Here is a 14836-nt window from a genome sequence, read left to right on the forward strand (position 1 = left end):
ACAAACAGTGTAATCACTGTTTTATTTACCTCTAGCTGATAACCTTCAATGATTGAAGCAAAATCTAACGAAAAAAAATCTTATCGTTGTAATTAATTCAAATAATTTCCAACCTTTCATTTTCAATATTTATCACTTAAGTTAATTACATAGTAAATAAAAGTAAAAGTTACTATATCTGAACTTGACCTTAAACAAATTTCAAAAAAAGCGACGTAGAAGATTACTCAGTTTATAATATTATTATGAATTTATCAATGAGTCCCCGATCTAAGGGCCAGAGAAATATAATTTTCCTCTGAAGTACAATATTTAACAATATTTCATCCCAACAGTTTATGGTTTTCAAAATAAAAAAGAAATGTATGGATTGATTGAGTACTGATATCAAACCAAAAACAATATCGGCCGGACACTATTATTTCTACCTAATAAACCTGCTTATAACTTTTAAACAGTTAAACATAAAAAACTGCAATTGTTTCTACAATGTTTTATTTTTCCACAAGGTATGGAGTAATTACATATCAAAATTAGAAATGGAATCAGAAGAGGAACTGTTACAACCTATATTTGCAACGAGTGATCATTTTATCAGTAATATTGTCCAGCTCACACATTTTTCTTTTTCTATCGTATGATATACTATCTTTTCGCAGCTTTCAGGCTTAACATAATTTACAGCATCTAAAAACCTATGTTCAACATTAAAATTTTTGAAACTCTCTTTACCTATGCCCATATCATTACAATCATGTTTAGTTTACAATTATGTGGTGGTGATCTGACCATCATTCCCCGATTTTCTACAATATTATCATTTCAATCTTTTCCAATTTCTTTTTATGAGAGAACCCAAAGATACTGCTCTTTTCTCACAGAACCGGGAAGTTTCTTTGAATTTAACCGATTCTGTTAACCATTCTTTAACCACTTGGTTATGGGTGAAATTTTCCTTACGATGGATTCAAACCAATAGATAAATTATTGTAACAGTTTCATCTTGTCAAAATTTATTTGATCTACCTCCCTCTCCATGTTTAATCGAAATAAAATATATTTCTTCTTAGGTTTCTCATTTCTTTATAATCTTCAGCTAATTTTCCTATTGAAATAGGCTTTCTGGAATGCTTTTTACAGCGGAAACCTTTTTCTTTTAAAAAGTTTTCATAGTTACTTCGACTTATTTAGGCATAATCCTTATCATCTCGAACCGTGTCAAGAACTTTATCTACTGTCGGAAATTCTGTTCTAAAAAAGAGCGCATGCACTTTCATCCAAAGTCTTTCTTTCAAATGATTTTTTGTTTGAGATTTTGTTTTCTTTGGAGCTTTACGTGTTGTTTGAAACTCGTTACATTTCTCTTCGTTAATGATACGACTAATGCTCAGGGCTGTTGACCTATCCAAAGCTTTTTCTATTTTTCTGTGCAACTTATGATTAGACAACTTAAGATTAAATATCGAGAACTTGGATTAGCTATATTTATGAGAATATTTAGATTATTATATAATATTTAAAATGACCGTCTCAAGTTTTGCATTAGAAATAAAGTTCTATTACTCTCTTGTTCAAAAAACTAGACTATAGACACTGAGAAAGGAGTACACGGTTATTATTGAAAATTTTTGCTGCTTTTGAAATATTTATCCCGCATAATGAAAGATAGTATTTATTTCTGATGATATGAAGAAGCTGCAAAAAGAGATTATTATGAATCGAAAATAGGATTGATGTGGGTGAATTTTTTATGGTACTAACATTCTTTAAGAGGAAACAAAGTATTAAAAATCGTTTGAAGAAGTACAGAGGTTTTGAAATTATGTGACTAGGAGGTAAAATTTGTTTCTATTTTTGAAATATGTGGAATTTGTCGCTCTGCAATTCATTAGAAGATGATATCAATTTAATAAATAAATATTGCGACTATTTTTTTATACGCGCTGCATTGTGTCTTCCTACTATTATATATAGACGTTTTTTTCTGGAATATGCACGTTGAATTATTTCAAGGAGAAGACCTTACTTGATTGCTGAACCTACGGAACCCAAAGGAATATAAGTACAGGTTACTGTTCTAGAAGGTACTCTACATTTCTGGTAGAAATATGACGGAACTAAAAAAGCATGGAGGATATTAGCTGAGGTGAATTGATCAATCTAATAATCATAAAATAGAAAGCGTCGAGGGAATTATCATGACTACCAGCCTGTTAGTTCAAAATCTTGCAAATCGAAAGGTATTAATATCAGCAATTTTTCTAATTTTATTTTATTCATGTTATTGCTGATAAATATAATTATTATAACATTGGTTCTATTAAAAATGCAATAATTACTATGTACCATTCAAAGTTATGAGGTTGAAAAAATGTTCTTGACATTAGTGTTAAAAATATTTTCAACACTTTACTTCTTCAACTTTTAATGCTATTAGCAGTCAATAAAGATGTCTTCATTGGTACATCCATCCGGCCAACATAAAATATAATTTTTGACAGATCTGTGTAGTTAAACAGCAAAATCATGTAAGAAAAGAAACTCGTCTACAATTTGTATCAGGAAATAATCAAATACTTGTTTTGAAGTAACCTCCTATTAATCATCGTGTGACCGTTAGATTTAAATGAAGCCTACTTTGATATAAGTAGCAGAGTTGTGTGTTCGGTTATGTACGTAGTAATAGGTAGTTATTTTTTAAGTACTACCTTGTACTCAATTACTTGTCGTGTTGATTTATAACCTCTCATTTTAAAAAAATTCGGAGCGTTTATTTTTTTACATAATTATATAGTTACAAGAAAAGTCGTTTTCATGTTAACCATTTCTGTAGTTTGGAAAGCAATGCAGGTGTGCTAAATTTCTCTGTAAACACAACTGCATAATTTCCCTTCTACTAGTTCATTGTCAAAAATGGATACAGTGGAGACTGATTATTTCATAGATTTGACACTTTTTGCATTATATTTTAATCAATATTTAAATTATAGACAGAATTTAGTTTATTTTCTAATATCAACAAAAGTTAAACGATTATCATCTTTGATATATCCGATATATTGTACATCAATACCAATATTTATAGATAGTGCAAATATTTTTTTCTTCTGTCTATGTATCTTCCTTGTACATTACAAAATTAGACCTAGATTGTGGCGTTTAAACTGCATGTATAAATCAAATCGAAAACATTTTTTCACTAAATTGGTACGACCAAACACTAAACGAGAGACTTCTCTAAGCCACAATATTCGCCAGATTGGGTGTATAGTTACTCTTTCCGATTATGGGACGAAATCCGTTTAACATAGCATTCTATGCTATGTTAAACTATGTTAAACTAAGTTCAGCATTCGAAAATTCATATTCTTGAAACTAAAGCAAACAGCCGTAATTATTAATTATAATTATATTAATTATAATAATAACGTTACAAAGTCGTCCACTGATATCGACCGTGAAATCGATCCTATTCTAATATGTTTTTCGAATCTGAAGTTTGGTGATTGCACCGAGTATTTTTTATATTTTCCAAAAGGTCTTCCTATTTACAATTACATTTACATTATGTTTTTTATACAGCAGTAATTTCTTTATATTGTTCCTGTTCATAAGAAGGCGTAAAATATTTCTTGGAAATCGAAGTTTATGGAAAGTGTATGGTAAATAAAATGAGTCTCTTACAGCCGGGTAGCGTCCTTAACAATGTGATGTCACAGTGAACACATCGGAATAGTGAAACGTAAGACAAACGGTGTATTTAAATAAATTAGTTGTTGAGACTCACTGGATAGTGTAGTGATAAGTGTTAATGAATACTCTACTGTAAGGGTTTGTGAGTATATAAGTTACGTAAGTAAAATACAATATTTGTATAAATTCGTTTCAAAATTTTGTAATTAAAAACTATTTAAATAAATAATTAGAGCATTAGAATACACCTCACTCGATTTCTTTTTTGATTTATTGAAATATCAACCAGAAATATTTGATCAATGTAATGTAATAAATCATTAGTAAAACTCTTTGAAAGTTACGGAAAATAAAAAAAAAAAAATTTTTCATGGCGCCCAAAACTGATAGTTCAGATAAAAAAATCCATATTTGAATCACTTTCTATCAAACGATGTGATTACGATCGATCTTGAAAAGAATTAAGCGATTAAAGAATGGATAATACCTAGACAATAGCTTAAAATTAAGAGTTTTCTTGTACGTGGAATATTTCATTATCTTCCTTGAACTTATTGAGCTGTTTAAAGAATCTGATAAGAAACTACTTATTTTGAAATACACAAATCGTTTAAATCCTTTCAGAATCGGTTACGATTCCATAATTTAATATCAACTGGTAATTAACTTTCTTCTCAAATATGCGGCTTAGTTCTATGTTTGTTCGACGGTACATTTGGAACATATTTGAAAACAATTTAAAATATTCTTCATACAGGTGTTCATTCAAACTTACAACGTCTAAATATGTCATATACGTCTTCCATGCTAATCCTCTTTTTGCTGCTTATAAATTTATCAATAGCGACTATATGAAGAATTTGTCTCAATTGGTATTTGGATGGAATGTAAAATCTTATCAATGTTCAATCATAAAATAGTTATTGTCATTTCCACCAATTATCAATGGAAGTGGAAATCATCTCTAGTATTTCTTTCCTTTATGACCAAAATACTTTCTTCTGATGTTTCCTCTCACTACATCTATCTAACCCACACTATCCGTTTTCTCAATACCCAGTCCCTTTATCATACAACATAGCTCAATACTCGTACTATGATTAAAGTGTTTGCAAAAAATATCCACAAATTATAACTCCAGCTTAACTTAAAAATATCCCTTCCTTATATTGAAGCTGTAACACAGAAATATCGGAATATGGTATTCGAAGTGTATTCGAAGTCAAGGATGAAATTGCCAATGGCATGGAGTATGTAGAATATCTTGTTTGAATTTCCCTCTTCTCTACATAGGTCAAACGAGCCGACATACGTCCGCTAAGGCGAAAGAACACTTAATATATGTTACATATTCCTAGCCTAGTCCAACATCGTTTCAAACCGTTTTAGATAAAACCAAAATGACCGGCCAAAATCGCTTCGTTAAGTCCAGAATCATGCGAAAAGCCAGACTGTACTTTCTACTAAGAAACACATTTTGCATCCACTCCTTTCCTCTGCCACCACACCTTCTTCCAATATGCCCAATGTCAATTGTGCATCTAACAAACAAAACCTGTCAACTGGTTCATGTGGCCCGTAGTAAGAATGTTATCGCTTACAATGTTTTCGATGATACGCGATTAAGAAAATTGAGGACTTGAAAAGATTCACAAGAAGTATTTCATGGAGATTGAGATCACGGAGTCAGATTACTTCACAGATCAATGAACAAGTAACATGCCAGCCCCTCTGATCTTTTAAAAATATAGCAGCTGCAACGTAGAGAATTTTCAAATTCCCAAAGCTTTTGATCCTAATTACGTAAGAATTATAATAATCAGTTAACTAATAATTAATACATTTATGTAATTCACTGTTTACTACTTTAGGAGTAGAGAAATTTTCTTTGTACAAGACAACCCAGCCTTCTATCTCCTTATTCAGATATTGGGCAGTACTAATATTATTCAGTCTAAGATTGAAAAAGAATGGAAATTATTGGAAAGAAAAAATTTATTAATCTGTAAGACCATTAATTTCACTAGACAATATTTGTCAGATAGTTGCTCCCTTAAGTTTTCAAGGAGTTGAATGTAATAAAACTAAAACTCTTCGAAACTATCATTGAAGACGAGTAATACTGTCCTAAAAAGTGCATCACAGACTGCTCTATTGGGAATAAAAAGTCAGTTGTAAATAACTCTCATGTAAAGTGAAATCGCGTTAATTTTCTTAATTTATACAAGAAAAGTTTTCCTTTCTTAAGAAAAAACACAAGAAAAGATTTGAGGGACTGAAGTGGTTTAATCGTTTTACATGGAAGGCTAGATCTGTCTATTTTCTAGACAGGCAACCGAATAGAGTTTGAATACGGTAATAGCCTCAAGCATCCAATTTTCTACTATACTAGGTGTACATTGAGGGCGAAAGATACGGGGGTTAAAAGTAATTAGTATCTTGGGAACTTATTAAAACACTTTTCAGTAACTATTTCGATCTTTCTGGAAAAATTCCGGGTTTTTATGGAAAGCCGAAATGATCTGTCAAAGCTTCTATATAGCTTTTTAAAATTAAAATCGAATGGCTGTAAAATTGAAATTTTATTCTCCAATTTTCTCAAGTACTCGGGAAAATATAATATAATGTGACGAACATTATTTACTAAAATGTTATTTAATTATGAAATTTATTATCGTCACAAAACATCAGTCAATCTAGTTTCACGATTATTGACCATCAATTGCTCGTTTTCAAATTCAATATTGATGGAAAATTCTATTGATTTTGAAAATATTCCATTAGTATCTTTCTCATTAGTTTCTTAACTCAAATATTAGAGCAATGATTTTTATTTGTTGTTGTAGTTTTTAGAGGTTGTGAGAACCATCAGTCACACAGACAACTTTGGAAGGTGGAAATTGTTTATTCAGTAAACTTCAAATTTAATTGCCTCTAGTTCATTTTGGAGAGTAAGCAATTTTGTGAAATTGGAAGATGGTTTATCAATAGTCGATAGTTTCGATTCACTGTGAGTGGTTTGCTCTTGCAGTTCGTCTATAACGTGCACTTTTTACAATATATTATTCATCAGATCAATTGTATCTTAAATTTTTTATCTAATAGCTGTTGCGCATTAGTTAGTTCGAATGAGACTGGTGCAGTTAGAAGAGTAGCTTGGAGTCGAAATATTTTGTTCAACTGGAGGTATGTCCGCAATATTTCTTTTATTAGCTGTTTTTACGTTTCTATTGATAATAACATTCTAAAAATAACTCTTTTCGTTATCCATTGCTGGATTGCTATTATTTTCTTTAGAAATTTTTAAATAGTATACATAATGTAACTAAATTACTCAACTTATACATAAGAACTTCACTAACAATCAAGTCCAACCGACCAAAGTACTAATTCAATCATAAAATACTTATTCAAAAGGTTGAGAACTTGGAACTCAAAGACAACTTGATTATACTATAACTTTAGTAGTTGGTATAGTTAATTTTTACCCTATAATGAAATAAATGGAATGCCATTAGACCTCCTTGTGCCTTCGCGTACCATATCTTTTTTGATCTTCTGTTTTCTCGTGTTCCGCCATATTTATATCGGTCATTTTCTTTGCTATTCTTTATTCTTACTAAGCGTCCCAGCCTCCCTAGTTCCCTAGAGTCTTTTGCTAATTCCTTATTTATCGTACAGGTTTCCTGGTTTCCTAAATAATTTCCTCTTTCATATGTCTACTTGGTTCTCCTCCGCTTAATTCAGTATCCACGTTTTACGTGCATAAAGTACTGTCTGATGTAGATATAGATATAAGTTTTTTGGGAAATGTTCTATTGGAGATTAGTATCGTGTTTATTCTTCCTGTCTGTTTGCTTCCTCAAATTACCTTGCTTCTATGTTTTCTACCTCATCGCCAAGTGTTCCAAAATAGATGTAACTGTAGACTAATCCAATTATCCAATTTTTTTCACATCATCTGCATATGCTAGCAACTGTGTTTTTTTTTATTTTTAATGTTCCCGTTGTATTGATTCCGCTGCTTCATACTATCCATTCCAGTATTGTTGAATAACGTAGTCGATAGAGGATCTCTCTCTTATCTTCAGCAGCACCCGTTATATTTTTTCTGTTACCTTTCTTTCTTACATTCTTTCTCGAACCATTCCTTCTTTTTCTTTTTTGCTTTCTGTTAGGTTAAGTTAGAATTTTTCCAATTTCTTTTGAATATCTTACTTTCATTGTTTTGTTTTCTATAAATTTCTCCAATTTAAAGTTTTTTAGGGACCGTTATTTTGTTTCCTTTCCCTTTGTGGGTTTTGTTTGGTTTTCGCTATTACTAAGAAATGGTCGCTGTCTGCATCTGTTCCTCGAACATTTTTTAAATGATTCGTGAACTGGCCTTAAATCAGACAATGGTCTATTTGGTAACAATAATGACCATGTTTTTTTTGTGCTAGCTTCAAGATCCATTTCTGCTGCAAAGTTAATCAAATTTTGGTAATTTTCGCATTATTATCTCATATAACTATTTCAATGTTTTGCTTTGAGAATTTGATATTCACTCTTTCCATTTCTTCGTGATACTTGTCTTCAATTTTTTTGAAGGTATTGCTCCTATTATCCGAAAAATGGAGTGGAAATTATAGGTAAGTGATCACATAAAATTAATAACAGATAATTTACCATTAAAGCTTAAACAGACGTTGATGTATTAATCCTAAATGCTCCGATATAAAACAGCAATCTCTCTCAAAAAATTAACTCATTAAAAACTCAATTACATTCTTTCCGAAAAGAAAACTTAATCAAGTTGTCTGAGAAAGAAATCTTCAGTTTGAAACTTATGACATCTGACAAATGATCGCGCTCGGATATTCTACCTCAACCAACTGGATGCGTCTCAAAATAGGCGGGCTTCTAGAATTTGATTGGTGTCAAGAAATAACCTCGATCAGTCAATGTCACGGGATTTAAAAAGTTAACAAAAAGGATCGGTCTGCAATGGGCATTGTTATATCTTGGAATATAGACTGAGAAAAAAAGTTTATTGAAATCACTATTTCTGCAATTTATCTTTCATTAATAAACTTTTAAAGTTAAATAAATCACCAAGTATACTAAGCGTTATGATTTGTTTATTTTGCTATAACCTGATTCAATATTCAGAATTGTATGGAACGTACAAAGAAAAAAAAAACTTTTCTACTATTACGATACATTTTTCAGTTGGAATATTTGATATTCAGTTTCTAATGTGACACATTATCAGAAATAATTTTTCCAAAGTTTCCAGTACCACACCAGCGCACACTGGAACGACTAATGGGGAAAACGCGACAATGACAAAAAACAAAAACATTAATTTTTGTATTAACTCGTTCTTAAACCTTTACAGAATATTTACTCGGTATAAAATTTGAAAAAGTATCAATTAATTCATATTTTTTGAGGATAAAATACAAACGGGGATAAAACCCCAGCCAAAAAAAGTAAATTTAAATAAATAAATAAAATGGTGTTACCCATGTTCCTTTCTACTCAATTCACTTTTAGACCCTATTTGAACATAAAAAAAATCATCGCCTCGAAAATATTTTTAGGAAAAAAATTATGGGTTCTTTTCTTTAGGCTTTCTACTTGAATTATTCGAAGAGATTAGCTGCCACAACCTGCAACCTTGGGCACAATAACAAATACAGAAAGCGGTGTTTGGCTGTTTGTGCATAGAGAGGTGGTAAATTACATATTGTAAAAAAATGTGTATTTGTACCAAATAAAACAGTGAAATTTGTTAGTAGCGTAGCACTTAGAAAGCAATGTCCTAAAAATCGGTATTCCAGTGTGCAGCGTAGCCGTCGTCTTTATTTGTATAGGGGATGTTTTTATGATTTGCCCTAAAAATGATCGACGTAAAAATAGAACGTTGTAAAACTCTTCATCGTGTCGTGTTTCAAAAGTTTTCAAGGTGGCCGAGAAGACGTAGAAGATAATTCACATTCAGGTCACCTTTTCACTCCAAAAACGGATGAAAATATTAAAAAAGTCAGTCATCTTGTTCGATCTGAACACCGGTTAGGTATTCGTGCGATTGCTGTAGCTTGACACAGAATGTATGCGGTGAATTTTACATGAAAATTTTAACATGGCGACAGTTTTAGCAAAACTGGTCCCTAAAATTCTCACATTTGAACAACAATGAGCTCGTAAGAATATTTGTATTGCTAGACCACCCACCTTATTCGCCAGATCTTGCACCTCTTTCCCAATGTCGAATTTGCATTGAAAGAAACAAGAGTTGAGTCTGTTGCAGCCGACTTCCTGCATTGTTTTGAATAATGGAATGAATAATAATAAAATATTTTATTTCACCGCTATCAGTCTCAATATTTAATAACCGCAGCACGTAGAGTCAATAAAAGTGTTAAATATTTAATTTATAAAAGTTCAGTGCTAATAAAAATCTTTCATTTTATTTAAAAATATCTGAGAATGAACGGGTCGACGGGGCTTCAAAGTTTGCAAGGAGAAAAAAAAAGAGATTGTCTAAAGGAAATATAAATATATGGAAATACCTTTGAAATAGGATGTTCTACAAGATGGTCTTTAAAAAAAAAGGTTATTTATTCATTGAAAATGAAGATTTTGTACTTACCAACTCCAATTTCTATGAATTTGAAAGAATACCATTTTCCCTTCATAATTTGCTAGTAGAAAGCTAGTTTTTGACTTAGTCACTTAAATAGATTGATCGTAAAAAATAAATATTTTTTCTATTCTCTACATATATACTAAAAATTGAAGGGTAACAAATACTAGATAGAAAATAATCAGATAATTTTAGATCAAAATTTTATTCAAAATCGATGTGTATTGTTGCTATTTATATTAATTTCCCACTTGAAACTAAAACATGAAACTAATACAAACAAATACACAGTTTTCTGTGCTTAACGAAATAATGAAAAATGAAGAGTATAGAAAGACAATTTTGAAAAATATTCTCGAAATTTGAAATTCGAAAAATTCATTCTTTCTAGAAAAAGTTTTGAAATAAGTACCGATAAAATCAACATCCTTGCATCCAATTTTCTGGATATAGTAAAAGTTTGTTTTCTACTTTGTACTATTCCGGTTACAAATGCAACCGCCGACAGAAGTTTTCCGATATTGAAACTAATAACAAAGTTCTCACAATTTCTGTCGAACAAGAATAGCTATAATACTTGTTTTTATAGCCTATAAAGGCAGGCAATCAAGAAAATTTGAAATAGTCTTAAGCCGTGGATGATTTGATAGATAGTTCATCATAAAAAACGAGAAAATATCTGTTATTTGAATTGAACTTAACGTCTTTTCACCCGCAAAATATTGATTAAAGCAAACTACAGTAATGATATTTACTAAAAATATTATAATGATCTTAGATAGATTAAAATAGATTCATATATGTAAGAAGTGATCCTCTTCACCTCTTGTTGCTAAAGTTCATTTTTCAATTTATCATTAATTTTTATTGCTAGTTGCATCTATCACACCAAATAATCTAGTATATTGTGTACAAACGTCGAATTATATTCACTATTGAATATTTAAAGCATATAATCAACCAATATAAATTTTTTACTGATATAGATCCAGAATAGAATATTCAGAAGAAACATTTGCCCCTAACATTAAATAATTCGCTTTATTCCGTTTACTCTGCATAAAAATCCTTCGAGGCGTTATTCCAAACAGTTCACCAGACACTAGATTAATTCCTGCTATTTGTTAAATCGAACAGTCGATTAACATAGTTTTAGATGGCACAAAAATCTTTTATGTTTTACAATCGGCCAACCATGTCTGGCACATTTATCACAATATACCTGCTTATAATTAAGACGTCAGAAGGATTGTGAAGGTACCTCAAAATAAGATTGAGAGAAATTAGTTATTTTATTGCATCGTTTGAATATATTGTATGCTAGATCCAATTTGGAGGCATAAAAAACATCTTTTGTTTGATATGACACTCAATGCAATACCGCCTCGTGGAAGAGCGGTTTTTTTTATCCCTTACACTTTCCCGGTTTAAGTTTGAAATGTGTCAACATATTACTTTTGATTTGATTTGATTTGATTTGATTTGATTACATAAATGAAACAATAGTGGACAATCAAATATTGTGTTCAATTGGGTGAATACGCGAATATATGGAGAGGTAACTGATATAATTGTCTAGTTTTTTATTTTCTAGCAGCTAGACATCCTTCTTAGAAATCTATGAAATCAAAGAGTCCTTACCACTATACAAAATCATCATCAAAAAAACCTGTATTTGGCTAATGATCATTCATTTCAATTTGAGTCCTATGACTTCTCTCGAAACTAATTTCTCTTAAAATTGCATAAATTTCAAAATTTAGAGACCAATCAAAATATTGTGACTACTGCAGCTTCTCTACCAAGAGTGAGAACAACGACTCGACCCCGAGATAAAATTTAAGAAATTTATTTTGAATAGGATAACATTATGTGGAAAATATAAGAAATTTGGACTGAATAATTTCAGGGTTACTTATTTTCGATATCTGAAGAAGACACTGGGTTATCCAAACACGTGTCAGCCTGTGTTTGTGAATATTGGTGTAGAGGTGGAGACTAGTAAGAATATCAATAGTTTCATACATTCCAATTTAATTCGCTAGATGAAGTAGAAAGAATCAGCAAACACACACACAAACAAACATTGCTATAAAATGATAAATGAAATCATATAAACAATATTTTATTCAATATGTTAATAAATATTTTTAATGATTTGATGTTACTGTAAAGTTAGAAAATAAAATCACGTAAAACAGTTTTCTGTTGTACAAAAATCAGTTTTCCAATCATGGGAAGAGGAGTCATGGGAAAATTTTTAAATATTGTGAACCAAGCTTTCCAATGACTTCATCCATTTTCAAGGCTGTAACAAATATTAAAGAAACTGGATAATAAAATAATAATTCACTAAAATATTATAACTTACTTGTACATTAATAATGTCGAAACAAATATCGCAAATTTTTACAGGGAAACACATAATTTCAATTTTGGTGTGAGTTACATTATATTAATATAATTTTTTTTCGTTTATTTATTCTTTTTGAAAAATTTGGAAAAATCTAATATTAGTTTTTCCTTTTTATAATGAACTGAAATGGAATTTACAGAACGTAGACACAAAAAAAACAGTAAATTTCTTATTCATCCCTTTCTGGAATAAAAACAAATATCTTGTATGAATGAAGTTTAAATGATAAAAGAGAAGAGTATTATTTTTCATATCTTTAGCTGATTTGAGAAAAGACAGTCTAAAAGTGATAAAGTTTTGGTAATATATTGGTACGAACCAATTTTGATAATTGTTTTTTCTAATTTATAATGTGAAATTCAATTCTGTATTACACAACTTCAAAGCACGTTTTTATGATAAAATATTTATACTAAGAGCTTTATAAAACATTTCCACCGTGTTGTCATGAACTTGAAATTGATCAAATTATTTGGAAATATATGAAATTTTCATTGCAAATTTTGCAAATTTGAACCCAGTTCTAACAAACAACTCTGTGATTAAATTGTAATTAAATTCTTAGTTGTTGTTTTACTTCATATATTTTCAATTTCCGTTTGACTTTCTATGTATGCTAATTACCTTGATCTCTACAATATCGTATGTAGGCCACTCCATATATCACAAGGGTGCCAGCCGCATTTATGTGGCAGCATTCCTGAATGACAACCATTGACATGCGGTATTCAAATTACTGAATATCTACATGAGACCAGGACCTCTACAATACAACGGTATGCCGCCAAATATGCAGCTTACGTATTATATACGCACACGCAATTATTATATATGCTAAAGGAATTTGGAATATTCTCAGGATTTAACTAAACGAAATATACGTATTTGGTCAAAATAATTTAATTATGAATGTGAATCTAGATTATCAAATATATTAAACTTCTTCTGAAAGCTTTACCTAAAGTGCCTCATTCATTTATATTATACCCAACGAATGGAAACAAGTGCTTGGACATCATACCAACTATAAAAACAGAAAAGTAGTAATGAAAGATGTCCAATTGCTGCTATCAATTGTTTGTACATAATAGGGAAGAAATTACATTTTTCGATATGTATACAGAAGGCTATTTACATACTAATAAAATCAAAACGTTGGTAATCAACAATTACAAAAAGTCATGAACGATTTGGGTTTACGGTATAATTAATTAAAACTTGTTTAAGCTATTATATGTTAAAATTGAAAATTACGTTATTTAAACCACACTTTCGGTTTCTGTAGACGATAACTTTGTTAACCTCACTCTCTATCAGTTCTGTTGAAAAAAATCAGCTATTGTGGACTATACACTTATTCTGTGAAAAAATTTCTTCATTTAAATTATCAAAAAATGATGCTTATTTCTCAGCTGTTATTGTTTCAGCCTTTTGAAGACTTTGGATGAGCACAATTAGATGATGATCCCAAAGAACGGTCGCCATAAGTTATTCAGGTAAGGAAACCGTCTTTGCCTTTTTTGGAGTAGGTTTGTCGATTGCAATTCACTGTTAATATAGTAAATCCTCATATTGATTAAACCAGGGGCCAGGGAAATGGTCCTTAGAATGCTTTTGGTCCATATTGAGCAAACGCGGCACACAATGCGCGGATAACCTACACATGCTTAAGTAGTTCTTCAAGCAGTATACATCGCCAATATTAATCCAATTATATCCTACTTAAATTCAATTTTAATAATTGGTCTATAATTTTCTGCTATTATCTTCATTTATATATTTATGAATTGATGTAATAAAGGCTGCTTTTAATAATATAAAAAAAGAGTACACCTCTGGCGTGAATAAATTTTAAATCACTTTGAAGCCATTTTTCATGTATGAAACTTGCTTCGGCATCACATTATTCCGCATACATAGGTTTTAATTGAAAATCCACGATCGAGACCCACCCCCCAGCCCCACGACCCGCCTCTCCCTTGACGTATTTCATAGGTGTCATCAGCAGCGGCCATTTATCAAGCTGGTAAAAATTGCTCAGTCTACAGGAAACGTAAATTTCACTGAAGCAAAAACAACGTTGATTGAAACCGAAT

The 14836-nt window shown here is 30.7% G+C and overlaps 2 protein-coding genes across 3 annotated transcripts in view; one reads left to right on the top strand and one right to left on the bottom strand.

Moving 5' to 3' along the window:
* LOC130896290 (homeotic protein antennapedia-like) overlaps positions 1–14836 on the bottom strand; it is a 414695-nt gene that overhangs the window by 116855 nt on the left and 283004 nt on the right. The gene's annotated exons all lie outside the window — the stretch shown is intronic.
* Positions 1–14836, top strand: part of LOC130896540 (uncharacterized) — a 127455-nt gene that overhangs the window by 8135 nt on the left and 104484 nt on the right. The gene's annotated exons all lie outside the window — the stretch shown is intronic.

Source organism: Diorhabda carinulata, chromosome 7, assembly GCF_026250575.1.
Source record: "Diorhabda carinulata isolate Delta chromosome 7, icDioCari1.1, whole genome shotgun sequence".
NCBI lineage: Eukaryota > Metazoa > Arthropoda > Insecta > Coleoptera > Chrysomelidae > Diorhabda > Diorhabda carinulata.